Raw genomic sequence first — 24,289 nt, forward strand, 5'->3', positions numbered from 1 at the left:
AGAAATATGCCGATTGTAGATTTCATTTTGGATTGGAGATACTTAATGTGCCTCTGGAATGAGAGATTGCAGTCTAACCAGACACCTAGGTATTTGTAGTTGTCCACGTATTCTAAGTCAGATTCATCCAGAGTAGTGATGCTAGTTGGGCGGGCGGGTGCGGGCAGCAATCGGTTGAGGAGCATGCATTAAGTTTCATAGCATTTAAGAGCAGTTGGAGGCCACGGAAGGAGTGTTGTATGGCATTTAAGCTCGATTGGAGGTTTGTTAACACAGTGTCCAAAGAAGTGCCAGATGTATACAGAATGCTCAGAGGTGGATCAGCTTAGAGGTGGATCAGGGAATCACCCGCAGCAAGAGCGACATCATTGATATATACAGAGAAAAGAGTCGGCCCGAGAATTGAACCCTGTGCTACCCCCACGGAGACTGCCAGAGGTCCAGACAACAGGCCCTCCGATTTGACACACTGAACTCTATCTGAGAAGTAGTTGGTGAACTAGACAAGGCAGTCATTTGAGAAACCAAGGGCCGGAGTCACTCCGGCGCTGCCGGAGTCTCCCGTCTGTCCGGCGCTGCCAGAGTCTCCCATCTATTCGGGGCTCGCTGTAAGGGTGCCCGGTCCGAGGTCGGCGGCGAGGGTCGCCGCTCCAAAGGCGCCACCTAAGTATGTACAGTCATATAGTCTGTGGTCTGTCTGTGTGTGTGTAAATGTACAGTCATATAGTCTGTGGTCTGTCTGTGTGTAAATGTACAGTCATATAGTCTGTGGTCTGTCTGTGTGTAAATGTACAGTCATATAGTCTGTGGTCTGTCTGTGTGTAAATGTACAGTCATATAGTCTGTCTGACTATGGTGGAGTGGGGTCTACGTCCCGCACTTCACTGCGGTGAAATGCCCACTCAGATTCTCCCCTATAGGTTCAGGTTTTGCGGCCGGAGTCCGCACCTTTAGGGGGGGGTACTGTCACGTTCTGACCATAGTTCCTTTTTTATGTCTTTATTTTAGTTTGTTCAGGGCGTGAGTTGGGGTGGGCATTCTATGTTGTTTTTCTATGTTTTCCATTTCTGTGTTTGGCCTGGTATGGTTCTCAATCAGAGGCAGCTGTCGACCGTTGTCTCTGATTGAGAATCATACTTAGGTAGCCTGTTTTCCCCATTTTGGTTGTGGGTGATTGTTTTCTGTTTTGTGCGTATTCCTTACAGAACTGTTTCGTTTTCGTTCTCGCTCTTTATTATTTTTGTCATTTCAGTGTTCTGTTTATTTTGATTATTAAAATGAACACTTACCACGCTGCACCTTGGTCCTCTTCTCCTTTACCAGATGAAAACCTTTACACAGTGGGTACAACATCTCCAATGCACTTCTTTATAAACTCACTCACAGAGTCAGCGTATAGATCGATGTTGTTCTTCGAGGCTGACTGGATCATATCCCAGTCCACGTGATCAAAACTGGTACATCCTGTTTGAGTTTCTGCCTATATGACGGTAGGAGCAAGATGGCGTCGTGGTCGGATTTGCCGAAGGGAGGGCGGGGGAGGAGTTGGTATGCATCGCAGAAGGTAGAGTAGCAGTGATTGAGTGTATTACCCCCACGCGTACTGCAATCAATATGCTGATAGAATTTAGGCAGCCTTGTTCTCAAATTTGCTTTGTTAAAATCCCCAGCTACAATAAATGCAGCCTCATGATATATGGTTTCCAGTTTACATAGAGTCCAGTGAAGTTCCTTGAGGGCCATCTTGGTGTCTCTTTGAGGGGGAATGTACACAGCTGTGATGATAACTGACAAGAATTCTCTTGGGAGGTAATATGGCCACCATTTGATCGTAAGGAATTCTAGGTCGGGTGAGCAGAAGGACTTGAGTTCCTGTATGTTGTTATGATTACACCATGAGTCATTAATCATGAAGCATACACCCCTGCCCTTCCTCTTCCCAGAGAGGTGTTTATCTCTGTCAGCGCGATGCATGGAGAAGCTCGGAGGCTGAACCGATACTGACAACATATCCCGAGAGAGCCATGTTTCCATGAAACAGAGAATGTTACAATCTCTGAAGTCTCTCTGGAAGGCAACCCTTGCTCGAATAGTAGTAGTAATAGTAGTTATAGTAGTAATAGTAGAAGTAGTAGTGACAGTAGTAGTAGTAGTAGTAGTGGCAGCCACAGCAGTAGTAGTAGTGACAGTAGTAGTAGTAGTAGTAGCAGTGGCAGTAGTAGGAGTAGTAGTAGTACCAGTAGTAGTAGTAGTCTTAGTAGCAGTAGTAGTAGTAGTGACAGTAGTAGTAGTAGTAGTAGTAGTAGTAGCAGCAGCAGCAGCATTAGTAGTAGCAGCAGCAGCACCATTAGTAGTAGCAGCAACATATTTAGATGTGGAAGTAGTAGCAGCAGTAGTGGTAAGGATGTAGTAGTACCTGTAGTAACAGCAGTAGTAGCAGTCGTGCTAGTATCAGTAGTAGTAGATGCAGCAATAATAGTAGTAGATGCAGTAGTAGCAGTACTAGTAGTAGTAGTAGATGAAGCGGAAGTAGTAGTAGTATATTTAGCAGCAGCAGTAGTAGTAGATTTAGCAGCGGCAGTAGTAGTAGTAGTAGTAGATGCAGCAGCAGCGGTAGTAGTAGTTGTAGTAGTAGTAGTAGTAGTATATTTAGCAGCAGCAGTAGTAGTAGATTTAGCAGCGGCAGTAGTAGTAGTAGATGTGGCAGTAGTAATGGTAGTAGTAGGTGATGTAGCAATAGTAGTAGTAGTAGTAATACAAGCAGTAGTGGTAGTTAAGATTGCATTGGAGAAGAGTGTTTTTTGTTCGTTAATTTGCATTATTTGTAACTTATTTTGTACATAATGTTGCCACTACCGTCTCTTATGACCGAAAATAACTTCTGGACATCAGGACTGTGATTACTCACCACGGACTGGCAGAATCCTTTTTTTCCTTTAACGAGTCTGACGAGCCCGACGTGAATGATATACTGCTCTCCCGGGAACAGACCCAGATCCCCGTGATTTGCGTGAAGAGAAGGCGGAGAAAAAGGGGCCAAAGGGCGAGCTGCCTTCTGAGAATTTGTAGGCGATTGAATAAACCCCCACTTCCTTCCATTCTGCTAGCAGACGTGCAATCTTTGGAAGATAAAATAGACGACCTACGCGGAAGATTAAACTACCAACGGGACATTCAAAACTGTAATATCTTCACGGAATCGTGGCTGAACGACGACTATATCAACATACAGCTGGCTGGTTATACGCTGAACCAGCAGGATAGAACAGCGGCGTCTGGTAAGACAAGGGGTGGCAGACTATGTATTTTTGTAAATAACAGCTGGTGCACGATATCTAAGGAAGATTCTAGCTATTGCTCGCCTGAGGTAGAGTTTCTTATGATAAGCTGTAGACTATCTACCTAGAGAGTTTTCATCTGTATTGTTTGTAGTTGTTTACATATCACCACAGTCAGAGGCTGGCACTAAGACAGCATTGAATGAGCTGTATTCCGCCATAAGCAAACAAGAAAACGCTCACCCAGAGGCGGCGCTCCTAGGAGCCGGGACTTTAATGCAGGAAACTTACATTTGTTTTACCTCATTTCTATCAGCATGTTAAATGTACAACCAGAAGGAAAAAACCCCGGACCACCTTTAGTCCACACACAGAGATGTATACTCCAAACACAAAGCTCTCCCTCGCCCTCCATTTGGCAAATCTGACCATAATTCTATCCTCCTAATTCCTGCTTACAAGCAAAAATTAAAGCAGGAAGCACCAGTGACTCGATCAATACGGAAGTGGTCAGATGAAGCAGATGCTAAGCTACAGGACTGTATTGCTAGCACAGACTGGAATATGTTCTGGAATTCATCAGATGGCATTGAGGAGTACACCACATCAGTCATTGGCTTCATCAATAAGTGCATCGATGATGTCGTCCCCACAGTGACCATACGTACATACCACAACCAGAAGCCATGGATTACAGGCAACATCCGCACTGAGCTAACGGCTAGAGCTGCCGCTTTCAAGGAGCGGGAGTCTAACCTGGAAGCTTATAAGAAATCCTGCTATGCCCTCCGACGAACCATCGAACAGGCAAAGCGTCAATTTAGGATCAAGATCGAATCGTACTACACCGGCTCTGATGCTTGTTGGATGTGGCAGGGCTTGCAAACCATTACAGACTACAAAGGGAAGCACACCCGAGAGCTGACCAGTGACACGAGCCTACCAGACAAGCTAAACTACTTCTATGCTCGCTTAGAGGCAAATAACACTGAAACACGCATGAAAGCACCAGCTGTTCCGGAAGACTGTACTGCGAGCCTGCGCTGACCAACTAGCAAGTGTCTTCACTGACATTTTCAATCTCTCCCTGTCCGAGTCTGTAATACTAACATATTTTAAGCAGATCACCATAGTCCATGTGCCCAATAACACTAAGGTAACCTGCCTAAATGACTACCGACCCGTAGCACTCACGTCTGAAGCCATTAATTGCTTTGAATGGCTGGTCATGGCTCACATCAACACCATTATCCAAGAAACCCTAGACCCACTCTAATTTGTATACCGCCCGAACAGATCCACAGATGATGCAATCTCTATTGCACTCCACACAGCCCTTTCCCACCTGGACAAAAGGAACACCTACGTGAGAATGCTATTCATTGACTACAACTCAGCGTTCAACACCATAGTGCCCTCAAAGCTCATCAATAAGCTAAGGACCCTGGGACTACACACCTCCCTCTGCAACTGGATCCTGGACTTCCTGACGGACCGCCCCCAGGTGGTAAGGGTAGGTAACAACATATCCGCCACGCTGATCCTCAACACAGGAGCCCCTCAGGGGTGTGTGCTTGGGCCCTCCTGTACTCCCTGTTCACTCATGACTGCGTGGTCAGGCACGACTCCAACACCATCATTAAGTTTGCCTATGACACAACAGTGGTAGGCCTGATCACTGACAATGACGAAACAGCCTATAGGGAGGAGGTCAGAGACCTGGCAGTATGGTGCCAGGGCAACAACCTCTCCCTCAACCTGATCAAGACAAAGGAGATGATTGTGGACTACAGGAAAAAGAGGACCGAGCACGCCCCCATTCTCATCCACGGGGCTGTAATGGAGCAGGTTGATAGATTCAAGTTCCTTGGTGTCCACATCACCAACAAACTAACATGGTCCAAGCACACCAAGACAGTCGTGAAGAGGGCACAACAAAACATATTCCCCCTCAGGAGACTGAACAGATTTGGCATGGGTCCTCAGATCCTCTACAATAGACTGACGAGTTTCAGAAGAAAGTACTTTGTTTCTGGCCATTTTGAGCCTGTAATTGAACCCACAAATGCTGATGCTCCAGATACTCAACTAGCCTAAAGAAGGCCAGTTTTACTGATTCTTTAATCAGAACAACAGTTTTCAGCTGTGCTAACATAATTGCAAAAGGGTTTTCTAATGATCAATTAGCCTTTTAAAATGATAAATGTTTGCCCTACAGCCATTTCTGCTGAATCAAAAGAATTTGTAAAAAACAATCAGATTTCGACAGAAATATGGCTGAGACGCAAAGATAATTCAAGGAGAGGGGGTACAAAAATGGTCAGATTAATTCTGCCATTGAGAAAATTCTACACAAAACGAGACATGACCTTTTCAAGATCAGTCTCGCAAAAATTAGCATTCTTGCGTTTTAACTACCCGCTATTCAAAGTGCTCTGAACAAATTTAGGTAATAGTTCACAAGCATAGGCAAATTCTAAGATCCGATGATAGTATCAGTAATGTGTTTTCGGACCTTCTCTTGGTCGTATTTTTGCGGGACAGAAATCACAGAGATCAATTGGTAAACTCTGATTAACCACCCCAAGATATCCCTGCACAACGTCTATTTGCGCCCCTACTGGATGGAAACTACAAGTGTAATGGCTGTGCTCAATGCAATGGCACTTATAAATGTAGATCCTTCAAACACCCCCAAACAGGGAAATCGATCCCAATCAAAGGTGTTATCACGTGCTCCACTAAGGCAGTTATTTATCTTATAACTTGTCCTAGTATTAAAAATTATGTGGGTAAAATAAAGAGCGAATTAAAAGTGCGTATCTCGGAGCATCGTAGCACCATTGTAGCACCAAAAACCCGATTTACCCAGTTGTGGCCCACTTTTTGGAATAAAACCACTCGATTTTGACTCTACGTTATATTGGCATCGATCACCCTCCCTTGGAGAGGGGGTGGCCGCGACAATTTATTGTTAAAATGAGAGGCTGACTGGATTTTTAATTGAAAGACCCTTACTCCCTTCGGTCTCAACGTAGACTTTGATCTGAAGCCATTCTTGTGATTATTGTGATTTTGCCGTTGTATATGTTTGTAGGCTTATGTAGCCAAATGGTACGCTATCCATTTATATTTTTTGTATGCTATTTTAATAGATGAGAATTAACCAATGATGTCAGGCTACACCCATCCATGATTACAGACACCTGTGTGTATCTTTTGACAGTATATAAATGAGTCATCCTGCAGTGTTTTTCATTATACCCTGATGAAAACGTTGGACATAAATATTTTTGCATCTGAGTTCCTAGGGTCCACTCCGCTAGCCAGCACCTCGCCTAAATAGGTGTGCGTTTCTTTCGCCTCTAGATTAAATTTGTATTAACTAACACAACGTTCCATTGGAACACAGGAGTGATGGTTGCTGATAATGGGCCTCTGTACGCCTATGTAGATATTCCATAAAAAATCTGCCGTTTCCAGCTACAATAGTCATTGACAACATTAACAATGTCTACACAGTATTTCTGATCAATTTGATGTTATTTTAATGGACAAAAAAAATTGCTTTTCTTTCAAAAACAAGGACATTTCTAAATGACCCCAAACTTTTAAACAGTTGTGTACACATTACCTCGACTAACCGGTGCCCCCGCACATTGACTCTGTACCGGTACCCCCTGTATATAACCTCATTACTAACCAGTGCCCCCACACATGGACTCTGTACCCCCTGTATATAGTCTCATTACTAACCGGTGCCCCCACACATTGACTCTGTACCGGTACCCCCTGTATATAGTCTCATTACTAACCGGTGCCCGTGCACATTGACTCTGTACCGGTACCCCTTGTATATAGCCTCATTACTAACCGGTGCCCCCTCACATTGACTCTGTACCGGTACCCCCTGTATATAGCCTCATTACTAACCGGTGCCCGTGCACATTGACTCTGTACCGGTACCCCCTGTATATAGTCTCATTACTAACTGGTGCCCGTGCACATTGACTCTGTATCGGTAACCCCTGTATATAGCCTCATTACTAACCGGTGCCCGTGCACATTGACTCTGTACCGGTACCCCCTGTATATAGTCTCATTACTAACCGGTGCCCCCTCATATTGACTCTGTACCGGTAACCCCCTGTATATGGCCTCATTACTAACCGGTGTCACCACACATGGACTCTGTACCCCCTGTATATAACCTCCTTACTAACCGGTGCCCCCACACATGGACTCTGTACCCCCTGTATATAGCCTCATTACTAACCGGTGTCCCCACACATTGACTCTGTACCCCCTGTATATAGTCTCATTACTAACCGGTGCCCCCGCACATTGACTCTGTACCCCCTGTATATAGTCTCATTACTAACCGGTGCCCCCACACATGGACTCTGTACCAGTAACCCCTGTATATAGTCTCATTACTAACCGGTGTCCCCACACATTGACTCTGTACCAGTAACCCCTGTATATAGTCTCATTACTAACCGGTGCCCCCACACATTGACTCTGTACCCCCTGTATATAGTCTCAATACTAACCGGTGCCCCCACACATTGACTCTGTACCCCCTGTATATAGTCTCATTACTAACCGGTGCCCCCGCACATTGACTCTGCACCCCCTGTATATAGTCTCATTACTAACCGGTGCCCCCACACATGGACTCTGTACCCCCTGTATATAGTCTCATTACTAACCGGTGCCCCCACACATGGACTTTGTACCCCCTGTATATAGTCTCATTACTAACCGGTGTCCCCGCACATTGACTCTGTACCCCCTGTATATAGTCTCATTACTAACCGGTGCCCCCACACATGGACTCTGTACCCCCTGTATATAGTCTCATTACTAACCGGTGCCCCCACACATGGACTCTGTACCCCCTGTATATAGCCTCATTACTAACCGGTGCTCCCGCACATTGATGCTTTACCGGTACCCCCCTGTATATAGTCTCATTACTAACCGGTGCCCCCTCACATTGACTCTGTACCGGTAACCCCCTGTATATGGCCTCATTACTAACCGGTGCCCCCTCACATTGACTCTGTACCGGTAACCCCCTGTATATAACCTCATTACTAACCGGTGTCCCCACACATTGACTCTGTACCGGTAACCCCCTGTATATAGTCTCATTACTAACAGGTGCCCCCTCACATTGACTCTGTACCGGTAACCCCCTGTATATAACCTCATTACTAACCGGTGTCCCCACACATTGACTCTGTACCGGTAACCCCCTGTATATAGTCTCATTACTAACCGGTGCCCTCACACATGGACTCTGTACCCCCTGTATATAGTCTCATTACTAACCGGTGTCCCCACACATGGACTCTGTACCCCCTGTATATAGTCTCATTACTAACCGGTGCCCCCACACATGGACTCTGTACCCCCTGTATATAGTCTCATTACTAACCGGTGCCCCCACACATGGACTCTGTACCCCCTGTATATAGTCTCATTACTAACCGGTGCCCCCTCACATTGACTCTGTACCGGTACCCCCTGTATATAGTCTCATTACTAACCGGTGCCCCCACACATTGACTATGTACTGTACCCCCTGTATATAGTCTCATTACTAACCGGTGCCCCCACACATTGACTCTGTACCCCCTGTATATAGTCTCATTACTAACCGGTGCCCCCACACATGGACTCTGTACCCCCTGTATATAGTCTCATTACTAACCGGTGTCCCCGCACATTGACTCTGTACCCCCTGTATATAGTCTCATTACTAACCGGTGCCCCCACACATGGACTCTGTACCCCCTGTATATAGTCTCATTACTAACCGGTGCTCCCGCACATTGATGCTGTACCGGTATCAACCTGTATATAGTCTCACTATTGTTATTTTGCTGCTGCTCTTTAATTACTTGTTACTTTTATTTCTTATTCCTACCCGTATGCTTTTAAACTTTTAAACTTAAACTCCCCGTACCTCTGATACCTCCTTTGTCCCACCTCCCACACATGCGGTGACCTCACCCATTGTGACCAGCATGTCCAGAGATACAACCTCTCTTATCATCACCCAGTGCCTGGGCTTGCCTCTGCTGTACCCGTGCCCCACCATACCCCTGTCTGCACATTATGCCCAGAATCTATTCTACCACGCCCATAAATCTGCTCCTTTTATTCCTTGTCCCCAACGCTCTAGGCGACCAGTTTTGGTAGCCTTTAGCCGCACCCTCATCCTACTACTCCTCTGTTCCTCGGGTGATGTGGAGGTAAACCCAGGCCCTGCATGTCCCCAGGCACCCTCATTTGTTGACTTCTGTGATCGAAAAAGCCTTGGCCTCATGCATGTCAACATCAGAAGCCTCCTCCCTAAGTTTGTCTTACTCACCGCTTTAGCACACTCAGCCAACCCTGATGTCCTTGCCGTGTCTGAATCCTGGCTTAGGAAGGCCACCAAAATTCTGAGATTTCCATACCCAACTATAACACTTTCCGTCAAGATAGAACTGCCAAAGGGGGAGGAGTTGCAATCTACTGCAGAGATAGCCTGCAAAGTTCTGTCATACTTTCCAGGTCTATGCCCAAACAGTTCGAACTTCTAATTTTAAAAATTAATCTCTCCAGAAATAAGTCTCTCACTGTTGCCGCCTGCTACCAACCCCCCTCAGCTCCCAGCTGTGCCCTGGACACCATCTGTGAATTGATCGCCCCCCATCTAGCTTCAGAGTTTGTTCTGTTAGGTGACCTAAACTGGGATATGCTTAACACCCCGGCAGTCCTACAATCTAAGCTAGATGCCCTCAATCTCACACAAATCATCAAGGAACCCACCAGGTACAACCCTAAATCCGTAAACATGGGCACCCTAATAGACATTATCCTGACCAACTTGCCCTCCAAATACACCTCTGCTGTCTTCAATCAAGATCTCAGCGATCACTGCCTCATTGCCTGTATCCGCTACGGGTCCGCGGTCAAACGACCACCCCTCATCACTGTCAAACGCTCCCTAAAACACTTCTGCGAGCAGGCCTTTCTAATCAACCTGGCCCGGGTACCCTGGAAGGATATTGACCTCATCCCGTCAGTTGAGGATGCCTGGTCATTCTTTAAAAGTTACTTCCTCACCATATTAGACAAGCATGCTCCGTTCAAAAAATGCAGAACTAAGAACAGATATAGCCCTTGGTTCACTCCAGACCTGACTGCCCTCGACCAGCACAAAAACATCCTGTGGCGAACTGCAATAGCATCGAAGAGTACCCGCGATATGCAACTGTTCAGGGAAGTCAGGAAAGCAAAGGCCAGCTTTTTCAAGCAGAAATTTGCATCCTGTAGCTCTAACTCCAAAAAGTTCTGGGATACTGTAAAGTCCATGGAGAACAAGAGCACCTCCTCCCAGCTGCCCACTGCACTGAGGCTAGGTAACACGGTCACCACCGATAAATCCGTGATAATCGAAAACTTCAACAAGCATTTCTCAACGGCTGGCCATGCCTTCCTCCTGGCGACTCCAACCTTGGCCAACAGCTCCGCCCCCCCCCGCTGCTACTCGCCCAAGCCTCCCCAGGTTCTCCTTTACCCAAATTCAGATAGCAGATGTTCTGAAAGAGCTGCAAAACCTGGACCCATACAAATCAGCTGGGCTTGACAATCTGGACCCCCTGTTTCTGAAACTGTCCGCCGTCATTGTCGCACCCCCTATTACCAGCCTGTTCAACCTCTCCTTCGTATTATCTGAGATCCCCAAGGATTGGAAAGCTGCCGCGGTCATCCCCCTCTTCAAAGGGGGAGACACCCTGGACCCAAACTGTTACAGACCTATATCCATCCTGCCCTGCCTATCTAAGGTCTTTGAAAGCCAAGTCAACAAACAGATCACTGACCATCTCGAATCCCACCGTACCTTCTCCGCTGTGCAATCCGGTTTCCGAGCCGGTCACGGGTGCACCTCAGCCACGCTCAAGGTACTAAACGATATCATAACCGCTATCGATAAAAGACAGTACTTTGCAGCCGTCTTCATCGACCTGGCCAAGGCTTTCGACTCACCATATTCTTATCGGCAGACTCAGTAGCCTCGGTTTTTCTAATGACTGCCTTGCCTGGTTCACCAACTACTTTGCAGACAGAGTTCAGTGTGTCAAATCGGAGGGCATGTTGTCCGGTCCTCTGGCAGTCTCTATGGGGGTACCACAGGGTTCAATTCTCAGGCCGACTCTTTTCTCTGTATATATCAATGATGTTGCTCTTGCTGCGGGCGATTCCCTGATCCACCTCTACGCAGACGACACCATTCTGTATACTTCTGGCCCTTCCTTGGACACTGTGCTATCTAACCTCCAAACGAGCTTCAATGCCATACAACACTCCTTCCGTGGCCTCCAACTGCTCTTAAACGCTAATAAAACCAAATGTATGCTTTTCAACCGTTCGCTGCCTGCACCCGCACGCACGACTAGCATCACCACCCTGGACGGTTCCGACCTAGAATATGTGGACATCTATAAGTACCTAGGTGTCTGGCTAGACTGCAAACTCTCCTTCCAGACTCATATCAAACATCTCCAATCCAAAATCAAATCTAGAGTCGGCTTTCTATTTCGCAACAAAGCCTCCTTCACTCACGCCGCCAAACTTACCCTAGTAAAACTGACTATCCTTCCGATCCTCGACTTCGGCGATGTCATCTACAAAATAGCTTCCAATACTCTACTCAGCAAACTGGATGCAGTTTATCACGGTCCCATCCGTTTTGTTACTAAAGCACCTTATACGACCCACCACTGCGACCTGTATGCCCTAGTCGGCTGGCCCTCCCTACATGTTCGTCGTCAGACCCACTGGCTCCAGGTCATCTACAAGGCTATGCTAGGTAAAGTGCCGCCTTATCTCAGTTCACTGGTCACGATGGCTACACCCACCCGTAGCACGCGCTCCAGCAGGTGTATCTCACTGATCATCCCTAAAGCCAAAACCTCATTTGGCCGCCTTACCTTCCAGTTCTCTGCTGCCTGCGACTGGAACGAATTGCAAAAATCTCTGAAGTTGGAGACTTTTATCTCCCTCAACAACTTTAAACATCTGCTATCTGAGCAGCTAACCGATCGCTGCAGCTGTACATAGTCCATCGGTATATAGCCCACCCAATTTACCTACCTCACCCCCATACTGCTTTTATTTATTTACTTTTCTGCTCTTTTGCACACCAGTATCTCTACTTGCACATGATCATCTGATGATTTATCACTCCAGTGTTAATCTGCTAAATTGTAATTATTTGATTTATTGCCTACCTCCTCATGCCTTTTGCACACATTGTATATAGATTCTCTTTTTTTCTACCATGTTATTGACTTGTTTATTGTTTACTCCATGTGTAACTCTGTGTTGTTGTCTGTTCACACTGCTATGCTTTATCTTGGCCAGGTCGCAGTTGCAAATGAGAACTTGTTCTCAACTAGCCTACCTGGTTAAATAAAGGTGAAATAAAAAAAATAAAAAAAATATTTTTTTAAAATAACTAGATGTAGCAGCAGTAGTAGTAGATGTAGTAGTAGTAGTAGTAGCAGCAGTAGTATTATATGTAGCAGCAGGAGTAGTATATGTAGCAGTAGTAGTAGATGTAGTAGCAGTATTTGTAGATGTAGTAGTAGTTGAAGTGGTAGTAGCAGTAGTAGTACTAGTAGTAGATGTAGCATCAGTAGTAATAGCAGCAGTAGTAGTACTTGTAATAGTAGCAGTAGTAGTATATGTAGCAGCAGTATTACTTGTATTAATAGCATTAGTAGTTGTTGTAGCAGTAGTAGTAGTTGTAGTAGCAGCAGCAGTAGTAGATGTAGATGTAGTAGTAGTAGATGTAGTAGTAGTAGTAGTAGTAGATGTAGCATCAGAAGTAGATGTAGCATTAGTAGTACTAGTTGCAGTAGCAGCAGCAATATTAGCATCAGCAGTATAGTAGATGTATCAGTAGTAGCAATAGTAGATGTAGCATCAGTAGTATATGTAGTATTAGTTGTACTAGTAGTAATAGCAGCAGTAGTAGTAGTAGTAGTAGTAGTTGTGGCAGCAGTAGTAATATTAGTAGTTGTAATAGTAGTAGTAGTAGTTGCAGCAGGAGTAGTTGCAGTAGTAGTAGTTGTAGTAGCAGAATAAATATTATTAGCAGCATTAGTATTAGTAGTAGTTGTAGCAGCAGTAGTAGCAGCATCAGTAGTATATGTAGTATTAGTTGTACTAGAAGTAATAGCAGCAGTATTAATAGTAGTTGTAGTAGTACTAGTAGTAATAGTAATAGTAGCAGCAGTAGTAGTAATTGTATCCGCAGTAGTAGTAGCAGTATCAATCAATCAATTAAATGTATTTACAAAGCCCTTTTTTTATCAGCCGATGTCACAAAGTGCTGAACAGAAACCCAGCCTAAAACCCCAAACAGCAAGCAATGCAGGTGTAGAAGCACAGTACCAGTAGCTACCAGCAGGGTTAGGGTGTCAAGGGTCAGGATCAGGCTTATGGCTGTGTACCTGGCCAGAGCTTTGGCAGCTTTCCTGGCCTGGACGTCTCTCCTGATCAGGATGGTCTCCAGGTTGGTTGGACTGGGTATGAACCCCACCACTCCATCCTCTTTCACCGGACGCCCAAGCCACCAGTCACTATTAAACTTCTGTTCAGACAAGGCAGGGAACTGGATTTATTATTAATAATAATAATAATAATACATGGGACTCATTTAGCGCTTTTCAACGACCCAAATGTGCTTTACAAGTGTTAAAAACACAGGAGTCAAAACAAAACATCAGACTAAACAAGACATGAATAAAGAGAGGGGTGGGCTCAGAGAAGGAGTGTGATGCATCCCCATAACCATCATCATTATTATCATCACCACCACATTATCACCATCATCATCACTATCAGAGAGTTAGGGGTTAAAGGTTAGGGGTTAAGGGTTACACTCTAACCTCTTTGACGTGTAGAAAGTCTCTGGCCTCGAAGGTGACAGCCTGGCCTGGTACTGGGATGTTGTCGTCGTCTGCCGGTATGTAATAGAAGTTACACCGCACAGCAAACGCCACAGGCTTGTACTGGTAACAGGGAAGACAATAGAAGTTACACCGCACAGCAAACGCCACAGGCTTGTACTGGTAACAGAGAAGACAATAGAAGTTACACCGCACAGCAAACGCCACAGGCTTGTACTGGTTAAACAGAGAGACAACAGGCTTGTACTGGTAACAGAGAAGACAACAGGCTTGTACTGGTTACAGGGAAGACAACAGACGTACTGGTTAAACAGGGAGACAATAGACTTGTACTGGTTAAACAGGGAAGACAACAGACTTGTACTGGTAACAGGGAAGACAACAGACTTGTACTGGTTAAACAGGGAAGACAACAGACTTGTACTGGTAACAGGGAAGACAACAGACTTGTACTGGTAACAGGGAAGACAACAGACGTACTGGTTAAACAGGGAAGACAACAGACTTGTACTGGTAACAGGGAAGACAACAGACGTACTGGTTAAACAGGGAAGACAACAGACTTGTACTGGTAACAGGGAAGACAACAGACGTACTGGTTAAACAGGGAAGACAACAGACTTGTACTGGTAACAGGGAAGACAACAGACGTACTGGTAACAGGGAAGACAACAGACTTGTACTGGTTAAACAGGGAAGACAACAGACGTACTGGTTAAACAGGGAAGACAACAGACTTGTACTGGTAACAGGGAAGACAACAGACGTACTGGTTAAACAGGGAGGACAACATGCTTGTACTGGTAACAGGGAAGACAACAGACGTACTGGTTAAACAGGGAAGACAACAGACTTGTACTGGTAACAGGGAAGACAACAGACTTGTACTGGTTAAACAGGGAAGACAACAGACTTGTACTGGTAACAGGGAAGACAACAGACTTGTACTGGTTAAACAGGGAAAACAACAGACGTACTGGTTAAACAGGGAAGACAACAGACTTGTACTGGTAACAGGGAAGACAACAGACGTACTGGTTAAACAGGGAGGACAACATGCTTGTACTGGTAACAGGGAAGACAACAGACGTACTGGTTAAACAGGGAAGACAACAGACTTGTACTGGTAACAGGGAAGACAACAGACTTGTACTGGTAACAGGGAAGACAACAGACGTACTGGTTAAACAGGGAAGACAACAGACTTGTACTGGTAACAGGGAAGACAACAGACGTACTGGTTAAACAGGGAAGACAACAGACTTGTACTGGTAACAGGGAAAACAACAGACTTGTACTGGTAACAGAGAAGACAACAGACGTACTGGTTAAACAGGGAAGACAACAGACTTGTACTGGTAACAGGGAAGACAACAGACGTACTGGTTAAACAGGGAAGACAACAGACTTGTACTGGTAACAGGGAAGACAACAGACTTGTACTGGTAACAGGGAAGACAACAGACGTACTGGTTAAACAGGGAAGACAACAGACTTGTACTGGTAACAGGGAAGACAACAGACGTACTGGTTAAACAGGGAAGACAACAGACTTGTACTGGTAACAGGGAAGACAACAGACGTACTGGTAACAGGGAAGACAACAGACTTGTACTGGTTAAACAGGGAAGACAACAGACTTGTACTGGTAACAGAGAAGACAACAGACTTGTACTGGTAACAGGGAAGACAACAGACGTACTGGTTAAACAGGGAGGACAACATGCTTGTACTGGTAACAGGGAAGACAACAGACGTACTGGTTAAACAGGGAAGACAACAGACGTACTGGTTAAACAGGGAAGACAACAGACTTGTACTGGTAACAGGGAAGACAACAGACTTGTACTGGTAACAGGGAAGACAACAGACTTGTACTGGTTAAACAGGGAAGACAACAGACGTACTGGTTAAACAGGGAAGACAACAGACTTGTACTGGTAACAGGGAAGACAACAGACGTACTGGTTAAACAGGGAGGACAACATGCTTGTACTGGTAACAGGGAAGACAACAGACGTACTGGTTAAACAGGGAAGACAACAGACTTGTACTGGTAACAGGGAAGACAACAGACTTGTACTGGTAACAGGGAAGACAACAGACGTACTGGTTAAACAGGGAAGACAACAGACTTGTACTGGTAACAGGGAAGACAACAGACTTGTACTGGTTAAACAGGGAAGACAACAGACTTGTACTGGTAACAGGGAAAACAACAGACTTGTACTGGTAACAGAGAAGACAACAGACGTACTGGTTAAACAGGGAAGACAACAGACTTGTACTGGTAACAGGGAAGACAACAGACGTACTGGTTAAACAGGGAAGACAACAGACTTGTACTGGTAACAGGGAAGACAACAGACTTGTACTGGTAACAGGGAAGACAACAGACGTACTGGTTAAACAGGGAAGACAACAGACTTGTACTGGTAACAGGGAAGACAACAGACGTACTGGTTAAACAGGGAAGACAACAGACTTGTACTGGTAACAGGGAAGACAACAGACTTGTACTGGTTAAACAGGGAAGACAACAGACGTACTGGTTAAACAGGGAGGACAACAGACTTGTACTGGTTAAACAGGGAAGACAACAGACTTGTACTGGTAACAGGGAAGACAACAGACGTACTGGTTAAACAGGGAGGACAACATGCTTGTACTGGTAACAGGGAAGACAACAGACGTACTGGTTAAACAGGGAAGACAACAGACTTGTACTGGTAACAGGGAAGACAACAGACGTACTGGTAACAGGGAAGACAACAGACTTGTACTGGTTAAACAGGGAAGACAACAGACTTGTACTGGTAACAGAGAAGACAACAGACTTGTACTGGTAACAGGGAAGACAACAGACTTGTACTGGTTAAACAGGGAAGACAACAGACTTGTACTGGTAACAGGGAAGACAACAGACTTGTACTGGTTAAACAGGGAAGACAACAGACTTGTACTGGTAACAGGGAAGACAACAGACTTGTACTGGTAACAGGGAAGACAACAGACGTACTGGTTAAACAGGGAGGACAACAGACTTGTACTGGTAACAGGGAAGACAACAGACTTGTACTGGTTAAACAGGGAAGACAACAGACTTGTACTGGTAACAGGGAAGACAACAGACTTGTACTGGTTAAACAGGGAAGACAACAGACGTACTGGTTAAACAGGGAGGACAACAGACTTGTACTGGTTAAACAGGGAAGACAACAGACTTGTACTGGTAACAGGGAAGACAACAGACGTACTGGTTAAACAGGGAGGACAACATGCTTGTACTGGTAACAGGGAAGACAACAGACGTACTGGTTAAACAGGGAAGACAACAGACTTGTACTGGTAACAGGGAAGACAACAGACGTACTGGTTAAACAGGGAAGACAACAGACTTGTACTGGTAACAGGGAAGACAACAGACGTACTGGTTAAACAGGGAGGACAACATGCTTGTACTGGTAACAGGGAAGACAACAGACTTGTACTGGTAACAGGGAAGACAACAGACGTACTGGTTAAACAGGGAAGACAACAGACTTGTACTGGTAACAGGGAAGACAACAGACTTGTACTGGTAACAGGGAAGACAACAGACGTACTGGTTAAACAGGGAAGACAACAGACTTGTACTGGTAACAGGGAAGACAACAGACGTACTGGTTAAACAGGGAAGACAACAGACTTGTACTGGTAACAGGGAAAACAACAGACTTGTACTGGTAACAGAGAAGACAACAGACGTACTGGTTAAACAGGGAAGACAACAGACTTGTACTGGTAAGAGAGAAGACAACAGACTTGTACTGGTAACAGAGAAGACAACAGACGTACTGGTTAAACAGGGAAGACAACAGACTTGTACTGGTAAGAGAGAAGACAACAGACTTGTACTGGTAACAGGGAAGACAACAGACTTGTACTGGTAACAGGGAAGACAACAGACTTGTACTGGTAACAGGGAAGACAACAGACGTACTGGTAACAGGGAAGACAACAGACGTACTGGTAACAGAGAAGACAACAGACGTACTGGTTAAACAGGGAAGACAACAGACGTACTGGTTAAACAGGGAAGACAACAGACGTACTGGTTAAACAGGGAAGACAACAGACGTACTGGTAACAGAGAAGACAAAAGACTTGTACTGGTAACAGAGAAGACAACAGACGTACTGGTTAAACAGGGAAGACAACAGACTTGTACTGGTAACAGGGAAGACAACAGACGTACTGGTTAAACAGGGAAGACAACAGACTTGTACTGGTAACAGGGAAGACAACAGACTTGTACTGGTAACAGGGAAGACAACAGACGTACTGGTTAAACAGGGAAGACAGACGTACTGGTTAAACAGGGAAGACAACAGACTTGTACTGGTAACAGGGAAGACAACAGACGTACTGGTTAAACAGGGAAGACAACAGACTTGTACTGGTAACAGAGAAGACAACAGACTTGTACTGGTTAAACAGGGAAGACAACAGACTTGTACTGGTTAAACAGGGAGGACAACAGACTTGTACTGGTAACAGGGAAGACAACAGACTTGTACTGGTAACAGGGAAGACAACAGACGTACTGGTTAAACAGGGAAGACAACAGACTTGTACTGGTAACAGAGAAGACAACAGACTTGTACTGGTAACATAGAGAAGAGAGAACATGGGGAGGCAGCCTGGTCTCTGAGTAGACGTAACATAATCGAATGTAAATCAGGTATATTCAAATGAGTATGATATGTTACGTTTGATCTGGTTACATATACCTTTATTAATAAAAAAGGGAAAGAATGGTGGTTGGTCGGATTGGATGGGTGGGGTGGATGGGTGGGGTGGATGGCTGGGGTGGATGGCTGGGGTGGATGGCTGGGGTGGATGGGTGGGGTGGATGGGTGGGTGGGGTGGATGGGTGGGTGGGGTGGATGGGTGGGGTGGATGGGTGGGGTGGATGAGTGGGTGGGGTGGATGGCTGGGGTGGATGGCTGGGGTGGATGGCTGGGGTGGATGGCTGGGCGAATAAGGTGAACATCTAGCAACCCAAAGATTGCGTATTTGAATTTCATCATGGAAAACTTTAGCATTTTAGCTAATTTAGCTAATAACTGTTCAACTAGTTACACATTTTTGGCTACTTTCCAAGTACTTAGCATGTTAGCTAACCCTTCCCCTAACACTGACCTTAAACCTTTTAGCTAACCCTTCCCCTAACCTTAACCCTTTAACCTAACTCCTAAACTTAACTCCTAGCCAAGCTAACCAGCTATCTAACATTAGACTAAACAAATTGTAATTCAAAACATAGCATACATTTTTCAAATACGTAACACACTGTAGGTTTTGCAATTCGCAACATATCATACGAAATGGATAATGGACATCCACAAATTAATACATAGAATACCAGATTTAGTGTCTCAGATTTACGTACAGAATAATATGAAATGCTCTGAGACCAAGTAAGGAAGGAGATAGAAACAAGGGATCGAGGTAGTTAGATTGGGGCATACCTTGGCCTTCTCCAACTGGACCTGGGCATTCCTCTCCTCATGACCATCTAAGTCCCTCAGGGTCTGGAGAGAAAAAGGGAGTCAGTGTTAGACTTGGGATGCTTTAGTTTGTAATGAGGATGTGATGTAGAATTAGACTTGGGCCCCCTTAGTTTGTGTTGATTATGTGACGTAGTATTAGACTTGGGCTGCTGTAGTCTGTAATATTGGTGTAATGGAGAATTGGACTTGGGCAGCCTTAGTTTGTAATGATGATGTAGAATTAGACTTGGGCAGATTTAATTTGTAATGGTGATGTAGAATTAGACCGGTTTAGTTTGTAATGATGACTTAGAATTAGACTTGGGGGGGGCGCTTTAGTTTGTAAGGGAAGTCCCCCCCCAATTGTACAAAATAACATGGCAACTTATTGGCACCGAGCGCAGCATATACACGATGGACAAATACACTACTTCTGGCGGTGTTTCATCCAAAGTTGATGGCAAATGCCATGCTGCAAATGAGCTGTGTAACACTCCAAAATTCCTATAGTGGGCGAGTTTGTTCTATCTAAATTTTTCATAGGCTTTATGTAACGCAAGTCAAGACCCAAGAGTAAAATTTTGAGATTTTGAAAGTTTTGGCAAAAACTTATCACCCCCTTAAAAAAGTGCTTTCTGGACCGTTTTTCGAAATTCTTTCGAGTTTTATGTCAATTACACATGTGTAAGAACTGTATGAAAATACTTTTGTCAAATTTTATTAACATAATTTTTTTGAAATTTTTATTTGTACTTAAGAAATATGTTTTGTGCATTTGGAATGTGATTTCATAGGAAGTCAAAAGTCAAAAGTCAAAAATGTCAAAAATTTGGAAAAAACGTATCACCCCCTTTAAAAAAGTGCTTTCTGGACCGTTTTTCGAAATTCTTTCGATTTTTAGGTCAATTACACATGTATAAGAACTGTATGAAAATACATTAGTCACATTTTATTATCATAATTTTTTGTAAATGTTTATTTGAACTTAAGGAATATGTTTTGTGCATTTGCAATGTGATTTCATAGGAAGTCAAAAGTCAAAAGTCAAAAATGTCAAAAATTTGGAAAAAACGTATAACCTCCTTTAAAAAAGTGCTTTCTGGACCGTTTTTTGAAATTCTTTCGATTTTTAGGTCAATTACACATGTATAAGAACTGTATGAAGATACTTTAGTCACATTTTTTTATCATAATTTTTTTTGAAATGTTTACTTGTACTTAAAACCTCTTGAGAATACTGGAGGTAATATTTTCGCTTTAGCATAATTTGCTCTACAGATTAAACTGCCTCTTATTCAATCATTGCTCTTACTATATGCATATGAATCATACCATTGGAAAGAAGACAATCTCTAGTTTCTAAATCCGTTTCAATTTTGTCTCTGAGTGATACAGAAGTCATTCAACAGCACTTTCCATGACCAAGAACATAAAATCAAGATGTGTTATGCTGGCTTCAAAGCTCTGCCTATATATGGTCGTGCCCCCTATGACCAGAAACACACCTCGTTCTCCTTCCTCTGGTTGTCAAGATGACGTCAGAGGAGAAATTCTTTGTTTATCTGGGACTGACGTGAAATAGGACCCAATTCTTTGGCGTGACCGACAACTTCCGGTTTACTGAATCGCTCGAATTTGAGCTGCGTTGGTGTACTGTTTTGCTGGCGTTATGTATGCAAACTATCTCCGTGTCGAATTTTGTTTGATACATGTGACCATATCATCGTAATGTATGTTTTTTCAATATAGTTTAATCAGATTATTTGAATTTTTCCGGGAGTTTTTCGGTGTACCGTTGTCGGATTGTATTTACGTTTGAGAAATTCGTGCCACTCGGCCGGTACCTGTGCTAAATGCAGTGGGAAAAGAACATTTCTGAACGGAACCAACGACTCATCTTGACAAAGGACACTTTGATCAACATTCTGATGAAAGATCAGCCATAGTAAGACCCAATTTACGATTTTATATCATATCTGTTGTGCATGTGAACTGGACGTGGGCGCCTAGCCGAATCTGCCTGGTAAAAATATCGTGTCCTCCGCTAACGTGGTTAGCTAATAGATTTACATATTCTGTCTTCCCTGTAAAACATTTTAAAAATCTGAAATGGTGGCTTTATTCACAAGACCTGTATCTTTCATCTGGTGTCTTGGACTTGTGATTTAATGATATTTAGATGCTACAAGTTACTTGTGACGCTATGCTATCTGTGCTAATCAGTGGGGTGAGTTGGGGGGTGCTACCGGATCAGGGTTGCTGACTCGTGAGAAGTTTAAGGAATATGTTTTGTGCATTTGCAATCTGATTTAATATGAAGTCAAAAATGTGAATAAATTAGAAAAAACTTATCAACCCCTTTAAAAAAGTGCTTTTTGGATTTCATAGTCGAAAATAACATTTTGTTTTTAAAAGGCCAAAATGAAGCATTTAAAACCGTTTTGAAAAATGACGCCTGGTAACCCAAAACATAGAATATTTTTTGACTTTTTTTGGAAACCTCCTTAAATCACTCAGGCCGGACCCCCATTGACTCGAGAAGAAAAAACAAAACAAAAATTCCAGAATAAAAAACATAGAATATTTTCTGACTTTTTTTGAAAACCTCCATAAATCACTCAGGCCAGCACACATTGATTTTTGTCCGTAGAATAGTGCTCCCAGAGCGGGTATGGAAGTCTGGATCCCCCCTAAAAGCATTTAAGGCTCTGTGTGTCTTTAAGCACCATCCTTGCTGTGTGTGTCTGTGTGTGTGTGTATGTGAGCTTTTCTTTGACATCTGTTTAGAGAAATGACTGATTTACAGTGCATGAAGGTTGCCTAATCACACACTTAAAGTTTTGGAGAGATCTGACTTTTTTAACCCTTTGAAACAGCACCTATGACCCCATTTTAAGGCACTTCCGGTTGGCACAGGAAGCTATAAATAAAGACCTATCCTGATCGGGGTATGCTTTTACAGAATCCTGAGTTTTAAGTCTATACGTTAAGAACTGACTGATTTACACAGGGTTGAATGCACTATATATCACAAACTGCTGGTTGGGTAAAACACTTTTAGGGTGATTTTATCACTTCCGGTTGCTCCAGGAAGCTTAGAATCAACACAGGTAGACCTCATAGTGGCTTGATGGATTGTCATTGAAGACAGGTTCATAAGACATTCATAACCCACATAGGGTTTATTTAAAGAATGCACGTCACATTTGCATATGATTCAACAGTGAAAAACATCACATCATATTGCAAACATAACACACTGTTGAATCATATTGCAAACACACAGTGTTACATTTGCAATATGATGTGTTGAATCATATTGCAAACATAACACACAGTGTTACATTTGTAATATGATGTGTTGAATCATATTGCAAACATAACACACAGTGTTACATTTGCAATATGATGTGTTGAATCATATTGCAAACATAACACACAGTGTTACATTTGTAATATGATGTGTTGAATCATATTGCAAACATAACACACAGTGTTACATTTGCAATATGATGTGTTGAATCATATTGCAAATGTAACGTGCATTCTTTAAATACTTTAGAAATACAAAATTGAACGTCCTGATGACCTCAGGATGGCCGGGCAGTGTTAGTGGTTCCTCTCCATCGTTCGTTGCGTGGTAATTTCATCATGTCGATTTTGGTGATGGTACCCCCCCGTTGAAACATATTGCAAATGCACAAAAGTCAACTAGCAAGTCAGTGTCCATCAGTCAATTGGATATTGTCAGACACCAAACTGATACCATCTGACACTAAACTCACTTTTTCCAACTCCTTTAGAAGCCAACTATAACATATTTCAGAGCAGGCCCAAAATTCACAGCGCCTTCCATTTAAACCATAATAAAACAAATAATACGTAGTTATGTTCTAGCTGCGGGTCCAGTTCTCACATTATGTTTAGCCCTATGTGAGGCGACCTCGAATCCTAAGTTTCGGCTCGATAGGTCATTCGGTGCCCGAGCAATACCTTAATTGGTGCTGAAAATCCACTTTTTTCATTGCCTTGCTACGGGGTCCTTGAATGAGCAATCAAACAGGCTCGTTGGGGTCTGACTCTATGGGCCGAGCCGGTTTCAATGCACCTAGTCTTGAGACTCTGGGACTTTTCTAAATGTCGTCCGTTTCGTTGAGCTGAAAATGAATTGAAAACATAGCAAATACACGAGGCTGTTTATCAGTCTGAGAACCTTCTAGAGCCACATAACTCACCGTGCACAATCGACCTGAGGTCTAGAACAGGTTTGTAAAGTTTCAGAACTCTAAGTCTGACGGTTCTTTAAAAGTTGGAACAAAAGTAACTACTACAGGCACTGTCTGCCTCTTAGCCCCTCAGTGTGTCCCTCCATCATTTCTGTTTGGGTGTGTAAATTTTTCTTTGAAATCTGATGGGACTAATGACTGATTTACAGTTCAGGAGGGTTGCCTAATCACAATTATGAAGTTTTGGAAAGATTTGACATTTTTAACCCTTCAAA

The sequence above is a fragment of the Salvelinus alpinus genome, chromosome 30, assembly GCF_045679555.1.
Source record: "Salvelinus alpinus chromosome 30, SLU_Salpinus.1, whole genome shotgun sequence".
Classification (NCBI taxonomy): Eukaryota; Metazoa; Chordata; class Actinopteri; order Salmoniformes; family Salmonidae; genus Salvelinus; species Salvelinus alpinus.